Raw genomic sequence first — 13,356 nt, 5'->3', positions numbered from 1 at the left:
TGCATGGGCCCCCGGGGCACCCTGGCTGGTGCAGACACCTGCAGCCTGAGGAGCATCCCTGGCAGAGATGCTCCTGGTGCCAGGGCTGGCGGTGCTGCTGCAGGCTCAGGGCACCCTGCGGCTCTTGCCGGGATAGCTGTGATGGCAGGACGGTGTGGCAGTGCCTGAGATGAGCTGGAAGACCTCTGTGAGATGCCATAGTTTGATTTCCCAGGGCCCTTCGTATGGGCCCTGTGTGCTCTGGGCGATGTGAGATGCTCCTCTGCCCTATGATGTCCCCTCCCAGCACCTGGCTCCAGGTTCATTTTGCTGGCCCTGTGTTAAGGGCAGGTTAGCTGGGTCAAGAGGTGTTTGGGAAGGCAGGTCCTCCAGTCATTCTGCTCCTTGTCCTGCTAGCAACAGCGGTCATTGCCAGCCACTTAGCCCCGCACCCCTGGAGATGCTTCCCCCTGGGCCTGCTCCCTCCTTCCTTTTACTTCCCACCTTCCAGTGCACCATGCCTACCTTGACACCTCTCCTGGTCTGGCCGAGGAGTTGTAGAACATGTCCACCTGCTGCTGCAGAGGTTCAAGCCACTGACTCCAGCCTAGTGGGTAGAGCAGAGTGGAACATCCCGACTGACCCAGAAGGAAGGGTGGTAGATGCAGAGGGCACGAATGCCGAGCTGTTTGCAGCAGTCACAGTGTGGGATCACATCCACCGCGTTGGGGCTAGGGCATCCGTGGGGTGGGAGCCCAGGCCACAGGGAAGGCAGATGCAGCACATCTGGAGTGAGTCACCCTGAAGGGAAGTGTTGGGTGAGCTGTCTGCGGAGATGATAACAGCGCGGCAGGGCAGGAGGGGTGTTTATTTTACAGCCCCTGTGGTGGAGGAGATGATGAGTGTGAACGGACAGAACATGGAAATGGGCACTCACCAGGACAGGGAGGTCCCGTGGCCTTTTCGAAGATGCCTGTGAAACACTGCTCAGTTGTTACCTGCAGATTAGGTGCTTTCTGCAAGCTGGCCTCTTATTCAGAAGATGCCAGGTTGCTGTAAAGACTTCAAAGCACAGCTGATTTGGAAGACAGGAAGGCCCAGATCCAGGAGAGCATTTAAGGAGGTACCAGGTCTCCTGGCCTTGTGCATTGGTGCAGAGCATCCTGCACAGCGGGGCCACTCCTTTGCCACCCTGTCAGGACAGCAGCCGGGGGCGAAGAGCCCTTAGTCACCTCCAGTGTGGCTTGGAGCTCAGCACCTGCTGACGACCCCAGTGCTGCAGGGCATCGCTCTTTATTACTGCCCATGTGTTGCTTTAATGAACATCAAAACCCCATTAGATAAGAAGGCTCCCTTTGATGTGTAAATATTTCAGAGGATGGGAAGAGGAATAAAATGCACCTGAGGAGCCTTTCATAGGCTTGCCCAGGTGCTTCTCTATTCAAAGGCTGCAGAGAAATTGCCATCACCATATCACAGGGGAGAAAAAGGTCCCAGTGGTGGGAGCAGGAAGGGGGTTTCCAACTCTGAGGCCAATGTGAAAGCACAGAGCTTGCAAAGGTCCATGCAAAGGTGTAGCCAGACTCTGGATTTAAGTGACGTAAATACAACTACACTGAATGATAAGTGCAGGCAGGTAGCACTCTTGCTCAGTTCCTGGATTTGACCAGTGCTATTAGTCATAGAGGTTGTGGGAGATATTTTACAGGTTCTTTTTGACTTTCTGATGCCCTGGGACTTACCAAATTGGATTGAAAGCGGGGTAGTCTGCCATCTGGATGGTGGTCTCAGCCACGTGATGGGGCAAAGAGCTGTGAGGAGGAGTGAGGCAAAACTCAGGGCTGAATCTGAGGCTGCTGGGGTTGATACTGAATAGAAATAAATTCTGTTTTGAACTTAATGGAACATAAATATCAGACACTTAGCAACAGTACATGTATTAATCCTGTCCTGGAGAAAGGAGAAGCTGTTCTGAGAGCTTCCATACCAGAAAACACAGGACAATTGTACTCCTTTATAGAAACCTGTGGTTTTTCTGATGAAATTTATTTCAAACTATCCAAACATTTCAGAGCGGCGCTGATGACTGCTCAGAGAAGGTGCTGTATAGGAGTGCAGTTCACAAACAGAAGCAGCTTTGCAAAGATGAAAATTGCTCTGACAAAAGAACTGTGTCCAGTGTATTATAAACAGAAAGCAAGCGGTTGCTGTAACCCATGCTCACCTGGTTGGCTAAACACAACACGATGGTCACTAGAAAATCAAGACGGTCCTTTTTCAGCTGCAACAGGAAGCCTTTAGCTCTGTGTGGGTTGCAGAGCACTTCAGCATGCATGCTTGGAGATGTGCATTTATTTGTGTGAGTCTTCAGAAACCACAGGCGCAGGCATTCAGTCCTAACAAATCTGCCGTGCCATCACCTGAAATCCAGTGCCAAGGCTGGAAAAATTCACTCCTCTGAGTTTATTGTCAAACCTGGCATTGAAAAAGAAAACAGAGTGGCTTGGGATTTAAGGTCTTTGCTTTTAGATGTTGCCACTGAACACACCATGAAAGTTTCTCTGGGAAAAGTGAATTTGTGGGTGCTGTCCACGCAGGAACTTAAGAGCATCCCTGAATATGGTGAATGCTTTCAAACCATACTGTTGCAGAAAGAGCCAAGTTTTCCACCAGCCAAACATATCCTTTTTCACGGGGCTGTGAATGAATTGTCCCCCAGCTTGTGCTATCTTCAAAGGAGATTGTATCACGATTCCGGGCTCCGGGGTTTAAAATATATCACAAGTGACTTCACCGCTCACCCAGGTGCCATCCAAACCAAACAGATTGTAGCACTGCTGAAACAAATTGTGATCCAGGTGCTGGACAAGCGGCCATAAACGGCGGTGCACGTGCAGCGAGCCAGCGTCAGAGTGACAGCCAGCTACTGCAACCTTTGCCCTACTCACCCTGCCCAGGGAGAAAATGAGATTGCAGGCTGGTCAGACACAAAACATCCTGAGTGACTCCTCTTCAGTACTTGTTACACGTCCAGGCATTCAGGAGCACCGAGACTGCATCCCCTGTCACAGGAGCTGGGGAGGAGCTGTGCCCAGCTGGGCAGGGTGGGAGGAGGGATGGTGGCCACCAGGATTACAAAGGGTCTTCCAGGCTGGTGATGGTCAGGAAAGGTCTGGGCAGGGATGAACACCTCTGACCCTTTGTGACGTGTGGTGGAGTTGTGTTCATATTGTCTTCACATTCAGCACATTGCAGATAAGACCTACTCCCACACCAAGTGGTGTTATCACTGCCGAGGTGCTCAGCCTAAGTGATGTCCACATCTCTCTTCCCATGTGTGATCCTTTTCAAAGGAGGTTGTGGGGACATGTCTCGCTCCAGCTCTCTCCTGGCACCACCCAGCATGTTAGTGCTCTTGCCAGTGTGGTTTTGGCCCAGATGACTTGCAGCCACCAGGCAGTGGCCAGGCAAAGTTCAAGGGAGGTCTGGTCCCAAGGAATGGGGTAGACGAGGCAGCTTTGTTTTAGGCTTAGCTATGTGGTCCCTAGCAGGTCCCTACCATTTAACCTTCTGTGCCATCGTTCCCTGGCTTGTTTTGTTGGTGTAGCTTTTTTGGGACACAAACCCAGAGGTGGAAAGGAACAGAAGAAAACCAAAAAGACAGATGCTGATTGGGTTATTGGATCTACTGATGGTGAATAAAATGCTGCGGGAGAAAAATCTTCTAAATCTCAGGCAGCAAAAAAAAGCTGCACACTAGAGCCTGGAAAGAGCCTCCAAGCTTCTTCCTGGGATGAGGGCAGACAGAGACAAGTGAGCTGGTGGAGAAGTCCAGGACCAAAGTTCTCTGCCACATCTTGCCAAGGTGTCCGCTTTCTCCATGCATAAATTCGCCCTCTTTTCTTCGGCAAAAAGGCCGTGGAGCTGCCTTGGCAAAGCCCTTTGAAAGTTGTATGGACTATCAGTAAGGAACAGAGTTTTTTCTATCTTTGGCTATTAGAAAAATGACAAGACACCGGCCTTACAGCAGAGCATGGCTATGTTTGGAGAACATCAACTTGTCTTCCCCTTGCCTGAGTGGGGAATGTTTTAAATGAGGACAGCATTTCCCCTCCACACCCATCTCCAGGAGGTCCCAATGTTCGTGCTGAACCATCTCTTCTATTGGCTTAATGTATATCCACAAAGTGTACCTGAGATATGAGAACCCTCCCAGCATCTTCTGGAGAGCTGGTCCTTTGCTTAATGAGGCCTCTCAGATACACATGGAGCAAAGTGTTGGCTGTGGCTTTACAGCTTCTTTATGCTGGTGGATGATGAGGGCACATGGATAGGGCATTGTCTCCTGGTTGGGAGGAAGATGTAGGGCTGGGCTTTGGGAGGTAACCAAGGGACAGGTTCCTGCACTCAGACCAACTCTGAGGCCACTGCTTTGCCAAAATGCAATTGATAATTGAATCTGATTCCCTATCTGAATCGTTGTTTCTCCTGAAACACATCAGGAATGAAGCTTGCACAGCAGTGTTGGGCTGTCTGGGGCTCTTCAACTTAGTTTTCTCTTGTAGCGGGAAACTTCTTATTTTAAGTAATGTTCTTTTCAGAAATGACTAAAACAACAGAACAGGAAATGTAAGAGACAGTAAAATCCCCTCAGCTGTCCAGCGCACTTCTACGTAAATATGGTGGTAAAATGATGAAAACAAAACCTTTTGGAGACAAAGGCGAGTGAGAGACCTGGTGACGCAGCAGTGAAACATCTATACTTTGTTATAATAAAGTGAAACCACTGTGTTTATGCTGTGTCTTGGAGGATTTGGCGCAATTACTTTTAGGAAGGGAGGGAAGCCACGTAGAAATTAGAATAGTCCAGATTTTTGCTAAAATATTTGTACAAATCAGGTTATTCAACTACAGCAAAGGACTTCTTTGGGGCTCTTGCTTCTGAAATTATCCTGCAAAACTGGAAGGACCGTAAGTGCTTGGCTTTAATAGCTAGCTACATACAATGCAAACCTAATCAGTGGAGCTTGAAATGTCTGTGGCAGGGAAGAAAGGCAGAGTTTTATGGCTCTGTGGAGGTGTACAGAAGACCGGACAACAAAGCTGCCTAACACACATGGAGGAAGGCAACCGCTGATCTCCCTTCTGCTAAAAGTCACTTTGTGGTCAGAGACAAGGGGGTGAATTGTCCATGCTGGCATGGGTTGGCTGTGAAGGCTGGGAGGAGCTGTAGCACAGGACCCCCCCTTGCACCCAACATCCCGCAGGGTGTTTGGGCAGCCTTCTTACCCCGACTCCCACCCAGGCTGTGCGGCTGTGGGGCAGGGACCCAGCAGAAATCATCCCAGCAATCTGGGGAAGAATTAGGGTCGCACTATCTAACTTTTGGTTTTGCCTCCAGCAAAGGCTAAAAATGTTCCACATCACTTAGAGGTGTCAGGTTATTTAGCCGTAGGCTGGGAACGGCCCTCAGAACATCTCGGTTACACATTACCCTGAATATCTCAGCAAATTACTTGCAGCTAATTGAAATAAAGGAAATGCAGTGGCTTGGTTTACCTGATGGACTGTATATAGCAACGCAACCACTGCATTTTGCATTGATCATAAATCAGGATTTATTATCCCACCTGGCAAATATTGACTTCTTTTTTTTTTTTTTTCTCCATCTTTACTTCCTTCTCATGTCAATATAGCAGTGTTCATCCCAACTAAAAAGTCAATAGTTTCTTATTAACATTTCAGCTGTAGAAGCGCAGAGCCTCTGAATCGTCTTAAGACATTCCCCAGAATCCCAAAACCTCTGGTCAGTGGTTTTCAACCTGCTTCGGTTTGCTGAGTCCGAAAAATTTTCCTGTGGCAATGCAGCCCCTTCTAAAGCAACTTAACTGTACTGATAACAGACTCCAGGTTGATGAGTTACTTTCTGTGGACCCCGCATAAGTAGGGATTTGCGGATCAGAGGTTCAAAAGTGCAGATCCAAGAGATACCTAGGAGACAGTCAATCAGTGAGACATGAATTGTTTCGCATATTGAATTTAGAGGGGTTCCTGAGTCATGGGGCAGATGTGATCCAGAAAACCTCATAACAGAAATCACCAAGAATGGGATTGTTGAGGCGAGCAATGGCTGTGGGTACTTGCATATGTTTGACCTGTGAATATGCATATATATATATATATATATACACACACACATATAGATCTGTGAATTCTCCTTGAAGTCAGGAAAAGTTGCATGAGTCAGGGGATGGGAAATCAGTCCTTCGCTGGCAGTGCTGCATCCATTGCCTGTCCCGTGTTCAGGGGAAAGCTCCTGGGGACAACGTGGTGGCTGCAGCCTGGGGAGCCCGGCCAGCCGGGTCTGCAGCACTGGGGTTTCTCCAGAGCAGAACAAAGAGATAGGTTGTAAATACTGCAGAGCCAGGGAAAAAGGGGAAATGCAGAGGGGCTCAGACACAGGAAATTTGGGGAGGAGACAGGATCAGAAAGGCACTTGTTCACAGTCTCACTCAGGTTAGTGGGAAAGAATGAAATGGCTGGAGGAAAGAGAGGGGAAACTCCACGTGTTTGGAGGACAAGCCATGGGCAGGTGGAAGGAGCCAGGACACCTTGCAGAAGGTTAAATTGCAAGTGGAGAGAAGATTAAAAATGATAGATTGTGTTGTCCATGTATCTGTGCTTCTTGTACTCAGTAACCAGATGGTGATGGATAGTGGAGCAACATCTTGTCTTCCTAACGAGGGGAACTGCACCTCCAGAGTAACTCCTGGGGGGGTTCTGGGCAAAAGCCAGTGAAGGGATGACTGTTGAGGGGTGAGGAGGACCTGAGCACTGTTTCTAGGACTGCTAGACCCAACGTCCTCTCCCATCAAAGGGGTAGCACTTGGGCTTTGTGCCCTGGACACACGAAGAGCACTGTGGACTACCAGGATCGCAAAGTGTCCAAGCCACAGGGTGAACCACTGAGTGCTGAGATGCAGGAGCCCTACTAGGATGGTGTTAGTGAGGCAGCCACAGAAGAGCAGTGCTCTGGGAATACCTACCAGGAATGCACTAACAGAGGTGCTCTTGAGTCACAGCTGATGAGGAAGGCATAGCACAGAAATCCATCACTCCTGGGTGTCTGGGTAACCAGTGCATCAGTGAAGAGGGCTGTTAAGGGAACAGGAGGTTCCTAACACATATATTTTCTGAGGCAGATGCTCAGCATCAAGGGAAATGTCGTAGGTCAAGACCCTCTATGCAGTAACTAATCTGGAGACTGAAGCTGAGAAGTTGACCATGTTCCTCCTCCCAAGGATTTCTTCAGTGTCCTCTGACTTGGGCCCTGGTGGGTTACTTCCCCTCATGGGTGCCTATTTCTCTCCTGGGGAGGAAGAAATAGCAGAACCCATGGGGAGAAGGAAGGCCTTGGGGATGCTGAGGTTTCGAGTGAGGGTGCCATGCTGAGACGTGTAACACATGACAGCAGTCTCTGAAACACCTGAGAGCCTGGAGGGCATTGCTGGACCCCTTTGATGCCCTTAGACAGGTCCTTTGCTGTCATTTGCAGGATGCACCATCCCACAATGGTCAGGTACCCAGTGCACTGTGGGGAGCTCATGCACGGCAGTCCACCACAAAGGGTTCAACTCATCTTCCTTAAGTGTAACCACCTGAAAAATGGGTGTCAACTGTAAGGTAATCAGCCAGGTCCCTTCTTAATCCATAGAGAAATGCTGGCCTCTCCAGTGGGCATTCACCCCATCTCTCCCCAGTGGGCTGTTCTGGCAGACCCTGTGGCAATGCTTGGCAAAGCTGTAGAGAAGCCCAAGTTCTCAAGACCGGACTTTTTTTTGGGTGAGTGGGTGAGATGAATTCACCCCTGGCAGCCCATGTGGGGAGGACTCAGAAATGAAATTTGTGAACCACTTGCTGATTTGAAGCATTTTTCCTGGGTGTCTCTGAACGGGAAATTACAGCAGCAAGTCAGGCTACCCAGGCCCACAGAACTGGTGTCACAGATGCCAGAATTCCTAAGTGCAGTTGTGGGTGACTCAAGGGTCTCAAAAGACTCCCAGTTGTAAATGCTGACATTGATATACAGGTCATCTTCCATCTTAGAAACACTGTACAGAGTGACAGACTTCATACAGCCCAGAAATGTTGCATGATTCAGGAAATACCTTGGTGCATGTCTGGCATCGAGGGAAGGCCAAAGGGAAGATGTTTAACCATCTCTCTGGCTTTCTACCAAGCTGAAATGAGCAGTACAGAGCGGCCAGTGTACCTGGACTCAGGTCTGCTGAAATGAGTAGAAAAATACTCAAAAGTTTTCATTTTTATTTTTTCCTCCCCAAAGTGCATTTTTTTGGTTGTTTCTTAATTTTTTTTCAAATTACTGATGTCAATTGCTTGGGGAAATTCCTAGTTTTCAAGAAAATTGGGAAATATTTAGAGTGCTGATTTCCAAGCAGTTCCTCTCCAGAGGTGCAGGAGATGATGGGAAGAGCCTCACCAGGAATGTTAGCAGAGCCTGCAGCACTCACAGCATCCTTTTCAGTAGACACTCTGACACTAAGTATACAAGGGCGCCTAGTTTGAGGAACTCAATTTAGAAAGAAATTGAAACACACTTTGGTGAGATGCACTTGTAAGGATCTGGTCCAATCCCAGCATGCTCAGCAGATTCCTGGGGTGTCCCATCAGCTCTTAGAACTCTTATGGTTACCTGCTTTAGCACTGTTTCAAAATCAAGAGTAGGTCTGTCCTCCTATCAAAGGAAATGCTGTGATGATTCACCATGGTTCTTCTTTCTTGAGCAAACCAGGGCAGTTTGCATTGCTTATTCTACCAGGATATATGGAAACAGAAAGCTGTGAAACAATTACGGTTGCTTAAGAGAATCCACCAGCAAAACAAACACTAAAGGCTTAGGAACGCAAGAACAGCTATGTCCCATGGCGCACACACAGCTAATAGGGAGCCTGACCTGCTGTGTCTTTCAGGACTAAACACAATCTTCAGCCATAAATGCAGCAAGGAAACAAGCTCTGATCCTGCCCGGTGGTGATACTATGGATGGGGGGAACATGAAACCAGAACTGTCAAGGAAGTCCAAGTTAACAGTGATGCCAAGTGCTACGTCCTAGTTGCGGTGAGGAGGCATCTTGCTAGCTTCACAGTCTGGATGACTGTAATTCATCTCTTCATCTGCAGGCAGCAGCTGCCAGAAATGAATTCCACTTAATCCTCCCAGTCCTCTCAAAAACCCCCACCAAACCCAACCCTTCATGTGAGGCAGGGGAGCTACTACAAACTCTGGTACCTGTGACTGGCTGTAACATTGTCCTGCTTGGCCAAGCCATCCTCCAGTCCTTCCTAGTCCAAGTGCTGGAGATGTTTGGGGGACTGGGAATGTCATGTTCACCTTGATGGACCAGCCCTTCCCTACAGGAAAACCTTGCCCTGCCATGGCCGATGGAGGCTGGCGCTTGATATATGGTAGCAGCAGCACTTTTTCTTGGAGGTCCTCTTTGTGCATCACAGGTATGACTATGCTGCCACCCAGCACAGGACCACCAAAGAATGGCCAGAATTCGTGGTGACCACACCAAGGGTGAGCGTGTCCAGCTCACTGCAGTGGCCAGGAGCGTGCTGGTTGGGACACGCCACTAGAGGGGGACACAGCCACGTGTAACAGGATGTGGCCACTGGCCACTAGCGTGGACCTGTGGGGCAGACTCAGTGGCCCAGTGACCGGGTGGCCAGTGTGAGCCATTGCCGTCTTGGACCTTCTGGACCTCGATTGCCCATGGTGCTTACAGCCCAGCTCATACCCAGCCACAGGAAGGCAACGCACATGTAAAGCTCTCTGTCCCTTTGGTTGATGGTGAAGCCAATGGCTGTGGTGTGGGATGGAGTGGACTTCACTCTTCACTCTTCCTGCTCATCATTGGTATGACTCTGGAGGCTGGCTGGCATTTTCCAGGTCTGAAAATCCTGGAAACCCTGCATTGGGTCTGCTCAGTGTGTGGAGTGGACATATGGCATGGCGGGATGTGACCTGTGGGGAAGACCCAAAAATGACTCAAATGAGAGGAAGAGTTTCAAGAGTTTTCCACTTCATCTTTCCCTTTACTGTGGCATCTCTTTAAGAAGAGATCACTAATTTGGGATAACCAGGCTGTGTGTGTGCATGGTGGTGTGACCTGCAGCCTCCTACTTCTCTTTCCTTACAGATCTTTTCTTGGGGACTGTTATCCATAGTGACTTCTGATGGTACAGCTAATTTCATCTTGGATGTACACCTATGTAAAGACCTGAAGGAAGGGCAGGGTTTCAGAGGAGCCTAAAGGAGGATGGGACATGATTCTTACTAAATTGTTATGGGATCAATGCTTAATTCTTCAGCCAACTTGAAAGCTACAATTTTGTGGATCAAATTCTCCAAAAAAGGATTCACCTGGACGTGAATGATGATGCTGATCTTCTGTTTGTCTGGAAATGGGGTAGCTGTTTGCGTGGCTGCAGGGTCCATTTGCTGAGTGGAGCCATAAGTGTGATGCCCAGCTATAGACAAATGGTGGAGAGAGGACCACAGTGTTCAGAGAAGGACACAGTGTCCAACCATGGCATTTGATGCCCTGGGTGCGTTTCACATGCTCGTTCAGCATGAGTGATCCCTGAGGATGGGGCGAGGAGGAGTGTCCCTCCCAGCTGCTTGTGAGTGTCAATGGGGCATGTGTGGCTTTGATGACCTCCCGTTGTATGCCTGCAGTATGGAGACGGGTGGTCTGTGTGGACATGGGACTTGCAGGTGTGTGTTTGGATGGGATCAACTGACTCCATGGCATATCTCCATCGGTGGCGTTTCATGTGGCATATCTAGTCCTGTGCACTGTCCATCTCATCCTCAGCAGACCACACAAAAAGGTGATGAGGGTGCCTGGTATCAAACAATTTTCTGCAAGCGAGGGATGATAGTAGGGGATCCTGGTACCTGCAGGTGCATGCAGATATGCAGAAGCTCAGCAGAGACGTCTAGGGAAGGCCACAGTCTCTGCATCAAAATCTCTCCTGGTTATGTTTTTCTCTGGACAAAACACCTCAGTTACGAGAAGCAGTGGTCAATGCAGTTTGATTGACAGCTCATGAATTTGTCAAAAACCATGCAACCCCCAACATTTTCCTCAAATGTTTTTCAATCAGCCATGGAAGTTTTGCTTTTCATCTGAAGGCAAAAATCACTTAAAACTCAAACTAGAGTAAATGAATTTAAATTGGTGGCTTGCAATTCCCAGCAGATAAGAAGTGAATTACTTTGCATTATCTTAGCTAATTTGCTGAATCTTACAGCCATTTCTCCTACTCACATGGTAGGTACTTTATTTACTAGATTTATTGCTAACTGAAACCCTCCATAGCAGTGAAATTACTTAGGATTTCTTTAGTATAAATTATTATGAATTTCTGCAATTGATTGCACAATGAATAGCTCTTTTTATCACTCCAGAGAAATGTAGGGATGGGATTTCATGCCATTAATTTTTATGGGAGTTCAATGTCAGGGCTCCTCAGGGAGCTTTGAAAATCACAGCCCTTAATTTTTAATTTTAAGTCCTTATAAACAATGCTATTTATTTGGGTGTGCCTGTGAGCTGAGGGCCAGTCAAACATCGTTCTTCATAGGCCCTGCCAAACGCTGGATCTCTCTGAGTTTATTATTTTAATCTGTAGTTACAGGGCAAGAGCTGAGCCCTGATGCACAGCCCAATCCTGCGCTGTCCTTCCCCTGGTCCCTCACCCTCCTTGCCTCTATTTGATGCATGTGGCCAAGGACCAATGTGAGGGCTCAGAGATGTGACATGTAAGAGCCAAAATGGTAGTTTTGGGAAGGGGACTTGCTCTTTTTGAGCCAAATCTGGGCACCTGGGCACCTACAGCAACTGCACGGGCTTGCAGGAGCCAAACTGGGTTTTGGAGGAGTCTGTGGCTATGGTGGTCCCTAGGAGGGTCCAAGCTCACAAGGAGATGCTGTACTGGGATGATCCCCAGGTCATGGGAGTAGCTAAGAAAATCGGTGGAGAAACATCTCTCTGACTGTCCCAGAGAGGGAGTAGGAGGCAGAAGAAGCTGGGGAAAGTCTCTCTGCAGCTTTTGGTCCCGTGGAGATCATGTGGGTGTCATCTGCAGCCAAGATCAGAGCTGGCACACCATGCCTGAAAAATACCTGCAGCTTTGGAAGTGGGAACTCATACCATGATCTTCACCTTTCTCAAGAGAAACAGCATTAAATCTCATGTTTTGCCCCAGGGGACAGGCATCCGCCCAGAAGTGTCTCGAGCGGCTCCCACTGCAATGACCTTATTGCCCTGACTCACATCTTCCTGGCCCAGCTTCTCCTCTCACTCCCTGCCTGCACTACCCGCCTGCTGGCAAGGTGCTGGGGGCCCTGCGGCTGCCGGCACCTCCCTGTGCAGTCCCGGGTGAAAGGACCCATTACACAGCCTGGCACCACCTTTGCCGCACTGCTGTCCATCAGCTGAGGAGGAAATCTGCCCCACGCCATTGCTTGTAGACAACCCAGCAGCTCTCATCCTCTACAGGAGCTCTGCAACTCTGGGCAGAGCCAGAGGTCTTTGTACCCAACTGAGTAGCAGCCACAGGTTAAATTCAATTGAAAAGACTGAGAAGCTCAAAAGCAAAGCCCAGGGATGCGAGTTGTCTCCTCTCCCTTGTCTGCAGCCTGTGGTTCACCATTCCATCTGCTGAGCCAAGAGGACAATTTGCAGTATCCCTGGTTTGGGTGGGGAAGGGGTTAACAAGGTTCCTCATCCCACTCAGAACCAGCCCTGGGTGATGGGGAGGAGCTGGGGACTTGCAAGGAAGGGCTGGAAATTCCCAGCATCTGAGGCTGGGAGACAGTGGGATGTGGGGACACGGTCCTTGGCCGATCCTTCTGCCCTCTGGCAAGGGCCATGTTGCCCTGGGACTTTGGATGGTGATGAGGGACCGGAACTTTGGAGGACTCTGTGACTTTCTTGCAACAATGGGGAATGGGGGGAAGAACTGGCAAGCGAGGGGAGGCACGTGCCCCAACAAGGGAAGCTCACTTCACTTGGAGGCAGCGTCCTAATTGATCCGGGTGGCCCACCAGTTGATGGTGGTCCATTAGCTCATACCTGGCTGTGGCATGCAATGCTGAGCTCTGCTAGGCTGGGCTGATGAGGTCCAGGACCCAAGGGAGGCTTTAAGGACCAGGCAGTCCTGAGCATCTCCCACAACCATGCACCCCTCCCATGCGCAGCGGTCTCAGGTGGGAGACTCTTCAGTGACCCTTTACTGTCAGGTGAGCCCCTGTTTGCGCAGTTGCCCGGCGGATGAGATGCATTT

Source organism: Grus americana, chromosome 21, assembly GCF_028858705.1.
Source record: "Grus americana isolate bGruAme1 chromosome 21, bGruAme1.mat, whole genome shotgun sequence".
NCBI classification, from domain to species: Eukaryota; Metazoa; Chordata; class Aves; order Gruiformes; family Gruidae; genus Grus; species Grus americana.
Note: the sequence above shows the minus strand (reverse complement) of the source record.